We start from the raw sequence: 6,692 nt of genomic DNA, 5'->3' as shown, positions 1-6,692 counted from the left end.
ATGTTGGAAATTAAAATTTAAAATAGTTTTATTCAATCAAAATAAAGAAATTTTCAACAAAATAGTTAAATCCTAAACCAAAATAGATTAATACTTTTTAAGCAACAGTTGCATTTTTTAAACAAAATGAATAAATTTTCACCCAAATAGATGAAATTCTTGAACGAATACACAAATTTTCAAGAAATGAGTTGAATTTTCAACCAAAAAAGATTTTTTAGTCCGCAAGGAGGAAGAACAATCCGTCCCAATTAGAAAATTTTTTAGCCCAAAAGACGAATTTTCTACAAAACAGATACATCTTTAACAAAAAAGTTACTTTTCAATGAAATATTTAAATTTCCTACAAAAATTGTTGATTTTTTTTTACGAAAAAGACAAATGTTCAACCACAGAAAATGACTTTTTAATAACATTTTTGTATTTTCAACCAAATAATATAATTTTCAAACAAAAAAATGAATTCTCAGATAAAAAGATAATAGTATACTTTTTGAGGACACAGAATGAAAAAACTAACTTTCAACAAAAAATATTAAACTTAATTTTTAATACCTCGAAGATATTAGTTTATATCTTTATAATATTAAAAAATAAAAAATAAAATTTAACTGAAATGATGAATCTCCCACACACTAAAAATTAATTTTGAACCAAGTAGTTGCATTTTTAATAGAAAGAATGAATTTTCAACTTAGTGTCCTACCAAACAAAGAAAATTTTCCAACAGTTAAATTTTAAATTAAAAATCTTTATTTTTAACTAAAAAAGAACAATTTTCAACAATACACTTTAATTCCAAATCAAATTAGATTAATATTTTCCTGCAAACAGTTGCACTATTCACGAAACAAAATATTACATTTTTGCCAATAGATACAGATTTAAAACGAGAAGAGGAATTTTCAATGAAGAAAGATTTTTTAGTCGATAACAGAGGAAAATAAATGAATGTTCTTTCAAAATAGTTGACCATTCAATAAGAAAGAATGACTTTTTAAAATATATATTTTTACATTCTGAACCACATGATACAATTCTTGAATAAAAAACTAAATTTTTAAACAAAAGTATTGAATAAAAATATTGAAATTTTGGGTAGAAAATAAAAATAATTTTCTATTTGTTCCCTGAGTTTATAAAATATTAGTAAGATTTTTGGTGGTGGGAGGGTTTCAGAGAAAACCTCACAATAACCATATAATACTATATTCATAATCGAATGCTTTCATTAAATTAAAAATATTTTTTCAGTCTAAAGTATTCAATATTTAATCTATTCAATAATTAATGTTTCAATTAAAAAGAAGAATTATTTCATATGTTTAGCAATGTTTGACTGTTCATTAAAAAAGAATAAATTGAAACCGAATATTTTGAAAGTGAACAATTTTTCTAGAAAAATTGAAAGTGATTTTGCATTTTGAAAAATTATTTCAAGAAAATATTTTCAAATATTTTTAAAATTGTAAAAACAATCTGTAAGATTCAAAGAATTTTTTTCCAATTTTGCAGGATTTTCTGAAAAATGTAAGAAAAATTCAATTAAATTTAAAAGATATTTAGAAGTTCTGATAAAATTTCTCAAAGAAATTTAAATAGAAACAATTTTAAAACAATTTCTAGATTTATAAGTATTTTCAAATACAATTTTGTGGCTTTTCAAGGATATTAAAACTATTAAAAATGAAAATAATTTTAATTTTAATTTAGGAAATGCTTAGTTACAAAAAATGTGCAATTTTTCAGTTTTTAATGTTTCTAGCTAAAAATTGCTTAAACTAATATAATTTTGAAGTTTATAAAGTTCATTGATTGATCATATAATTTAGAGAATGGCAAATAATTACGTGGACTTATATTTTTGTAATCGAATTTTAAATTTGCACTCTATAATTTATGAAAGTTAAAAATTCTAAATTTTGCAATTTATCTGCATTTTATTCAAAATTGTTTAATTGAAAAATGTTAGTACCTTCCATTTTTACGTGTGAATCATTGCGAATTTAAATACAAAAATTTTTAATTAAAAAACTTTTGAACTTTTAATTTTTAAACGTTAAAATTCAAGAGTTCTTCTTTGAGTGTTTTAATTTATAGTTTATTCTTAAAACTTCAAATGGAAATTTTTTAGCTTAATAGTTTGGATTTTGAAATTTTATTGACCATGACAAATATTTGCGAACAGGCTATGACTGGTAATTTTTTTCTCTGATTAAAACGGCCAGCCTGTGTGTGAATATTCCTTAATTAAACATTTTAACATAATTTTAAATGGTTTCATGCATAATTAAACATTAGTAATTTCAAACGCTTATAATTTAAATTTGAGAAGATAATGATTTAATATTGAGAATATTTTACTACGGAGGATAAATATGAATTTTCAATAAAATAAATAAATTTTCCACCAATTTGAATTTTTAACAAACTATTTCAACTTTTAACCAAGTCGCTGAATTTTTAATTCAAAAGATTGATTTTGAACGAAATGGTGAAATTTTCAACTAAAGGAATGAATTCTTCAGCCAAATATTAATCATCTACCAAAATAAGACAAGCTTTCAACAGAATATATTAATTTTTAACAAAATTGTTGAAATTTAAACACGAATGGATAAATTATATATAAAAAGGTTGAATTTCCAAGTTCATTTTCTACCAAAAAGTTAAATTTCCATTCAAATATTGTAGTTTTATGATTATACAAATTGTTTAATTTTGAATGAAAAAGTTAATTTACAACCGCATAGTTCAATTTTTTACCAAATTGTTGAAATAGAATAGTGGAATTTTCGATCAAGAAGGTGAATCTAATACTAAAAGAATAACGTTTTTACAAAATAGCTTAACTTTTAACAAAGCTTCTGAATTTCTAAACCAAAAATATAATAATAAACTTTTCTACCAAAATCATTTAAGCAAAAAAAACGAGAAAATGGGGTTTCTTAATAACAAAGAAAAAAAGAAAAATCGACAAGACCAGGAAACTGATTTACATACTGGCTACATGTCAGGTAATTCCAGAAACTAATAGTGAATGTCAGAGATAACCAGATAGAGTTAGGGAATTTTCGAAAAAAAAGTTGGAGTTCATTTTATTATTATGGCTAAAAATCACAACTATTTGGTTGAAAATTAATATTTGATGGTTGAACTAAACTATCTTTTATATAAAATAAAAAACTTTTTGTTGTAATATCAAATATCATGATTTTCGTTGAGAATTTATCCTTTTTGGTTGAAAAATTAACTACATAGTTGGAAGCGGAACTACTTTATTACAAATTTATTTATTTAGTCAATGATTCATCATTATAGGCGGCAAACCTTTTTTTTGAAATTTTACTTAGTTTGTTAAAACATATGTTGAAAATTCGTTTAAAAATTCCAATAATTGGTTGCAAATTCATTAACTTTCTTAATATTAATGTATTTAATTACAAATAATTTTTGTTTATATTTATTAAACATTCACCTCAAGTATTCCATTTTTGTGTGGAACATTTACCTTTTTTGATAGAAATGTAATCTTCCTTTTTGAAAATGTTCTGTTTTGTAGAAAATGCAACTATTATATTTTTTGTTAAGAATTCGTTTTTTCGGTAGTAAAAAATAATTCACTTAAAAATTATTATTTTTTATAGAAAATTCATCTTTTGGGTTTAAAATTCAAATATTTGGTAAAAAACTTCATTATACTTCTTGAAGATGCAGCATTGTGATTAAAAATTAATTTCTTCACCTGAGAATTCGTTTCTTTTTGTTGAAAATTAATTTTTTTAATTGAAGCTGTAAATATTCAGTTTTTGCCAGAATATTTATATGTAGTTTAAAATTAATTTATTTTGTTAAAAACATATTTTTTGTTAAATTTACTTTTCCGACCGCAAATTGAACTATTTTAGTTTTAGTATGTAAATTTATCTTTTTTATTTGAATATTTATATATTTTATTGTAACTGTATTTTTCTTGATAGAAAATTAATTTTTTGGGTTTAAAATTAAATTAATTGTTAATAATACTTTTTTAAAAATTGTTTGAACTAAAAATTTAATTCTTCTATTTTGGTTGAATTGTAGTTGAAAATTGATCTTATTTAGATGAAAATAATAATTTGTTAAAAATTAGTATTTTTTGGTAATAAATTAATCTTTTAGGTAGAAAATTCAACTAAATATTTTTGATTTTAAAACTGAACTAAAAAGGGTTCAAAACATATTTAGAAAAAAAATTTTGTTGCATTAATATTGTTAATCTTCTGGGTGTATGGTTGGTCTTATACCTAAAAGAATTTAGAAATTGAAATATTGTAGCAACCCTAAATAAGGCACTGTTTAATGCAAATAATATGTTTTGTATTACTTTGAATTCTTTTATTATTTGAACTATGCGCCATTTTCGATTTTCCCACGAAATTTAAATAATGTAATTATTATTAATAAAGATAGAAAATACGAATTTTTAAATCATAATTTAAAATGCTTCCTACTTTATAACTATGTATCAATCAAAGTTTCTAATGAAGATGCTTAAAATTTATTAGATACGTTTGGCTCTATCCTAGAATGGTTAATTCGGTCATTAAAAATTTCAAAAACTAATTTTTTTCTAGGTGAAAAGATTTTTATTCTAAATTTTTACAACAGAAAAAAAGGATGGGAGATAATATTAGTTTTACATACCCATAATTCCTTTATTTATATAAGCTTCCAAAACCATAATGAGTTGTACAATTATGTAATAGAGTATTGAACCCAAGTTTTTTTTTAAAAGTAAAATCTGATCTTAATTTCGTTTTAATAGTATGTTGACAGTTATGGTGAACCTGTTCCTGAGAATCTTGAAGCTTCTGATCCTTGACTTTTATGCATTCCATGCAAGAGTCTCCTATTTCTTCTTGGAGGAGGAGGTGGTTCTATTGATTGATAGATACCTTGACGCGGAGGAGTCTTGTCTGGACTCGATTCTGGATCATTATTTTTAATTTTAGGTTTATTTTCGGGAGGACTGCTAGAGTCACCTGAAGAACCGGTTGGCGAATTAGGCGTTGTACCAGGCTTTGAAAAATTAGATCCTGTTGTTTGTAGGTGTCTTCTAATGGGTTCCCGTAAAGAATAAAGTTCATTATATCTTCTTACTGGTTGTGATGTTACTGATGGTTCTGAAGTTCTTGAATCTTCTGATCCTGAATTTCCTCGACGTCCTGGAACCAAAAGTCTATTGTTCCTTCTTGGAGGAGGAAATGTTTCATTTTGTAAGTTAAATCTTGGGTCTTTAGGATTCGGCTTGGACTGCTCACTCAGTTCTATAAAAAAAGTTATACAATTTCAACTATGGAAAAGATTGTTTCCTGCATATTGGCAGATCGACTGAAAAATAAAAAACGGATACAAAATGTCTTTTAGAGCTACATTTCGATACGAGATCTTTAAATATTTTGATCGGTGTTGATCGTTTTCGAAACAGAGTCTAAAACCAACTTCTCGTACATTCATTTGTTACCAATTATATCGCCTCATGTCTAACTTACGATCAAATTCGACCGATTATATTGAAAAATTCAGAACTATCATAACAAAAGTGACTTTAAAAAAATAAATGAAAACAATTAATTTTACTTTCAATAAATAATTAAAGAAAGAAATAATTCATTCCTAACTACGGCAAGTAGTATAAAATAGTATGTCCTTGAATCTAAATGTTTTAATTATTCTCAAGTGTAAAAGTTTTTCAATGATTAAAAGAGTAATTATTATTAATTAGTATTAATTTATGAATACAAAATCTAAATAATTTAAATCATGTATATGACTTTAATTATCTTGCCATATATAAATCTACTCACCATAAACTTAAAAAAAATAGGTTGTATAAAATTGAAACATATTTTATAAACTTTCGAGAATATTTTAAGTTTGAAAATATTTTTAATTTCTTCAAAACTTCTGAAATTTATAAATATTTTCTAATCTAATTCAAATTATTTCTAAATTGTGAAAAATATTCAAAAATTTGAAAAAAATTGCCCTAAAATCTTGCCAAATTTTTTTACATTTTTTAATATGTTTTGAAATATTTTGAAATTTCTAAAAATTTTCTTTAAAAATTTATTTGAAAAAAATAACGTTTGAAATGTTTCACATTATTCTTCAGAAGTGTTTGTGCTTTTCATGAAACTTTTCAAAATTGCCAAAAAGTTTTAAAATTTTACTTCGAAATCTTAAGATTAATTTTGTTAATAAATATCCTTTTAATATTTTCCAGGAATATTAAGAAATTCATTTATTATCTAAAAAAATGAAATAATACAAATTATCTTGAAACAATTCAAAAATTTTCAGAAGCTTTGTAATTTTATTTCAAAACCTTTCAAAAATATACATTTGTTTAACAAAAGTTATTTCTCTTTAAATTATAAATTAGGTTTCATGTTTTTTAACACTTCCTCATAATATTTTTTAAACTGATTCGCATTTTGCTTAGAATTTTTTTCAAATCCTGAAATACTACAAAATTTCCCCTAAACCTTTTAGAGTTTTTCGACCATTTAAGAAATCTTTAGAAATATAAAAAAAATAAACAGTCTTTTAAAATTATTTTATTTACAGTATAAAATAATTTTTTCAGGAATATTACAAAAATTGGATTATTCTCTCGAAACCTTTTTAAAATTCTCAAAATAATTGTC

The sequence above is a fragment of the Belonocnema kinseyi genome, chromosome 10 (assembly GCF_010883055.1).
Source record: "Belonocnema kinseyi isolate 2016_QV_RU_SX_M_011 chromosome 10, B_treatae_v1, whole genome shotgun sequence".
NCBI lineage: Eukaryota > Metazoa > Arthropoda > Insecta > Hymenoptera > Cynipidae > Belonocnema > Belonocnema kinseyi.
This window is presented reverse-complemented; position numbering follows the sequence as displayed.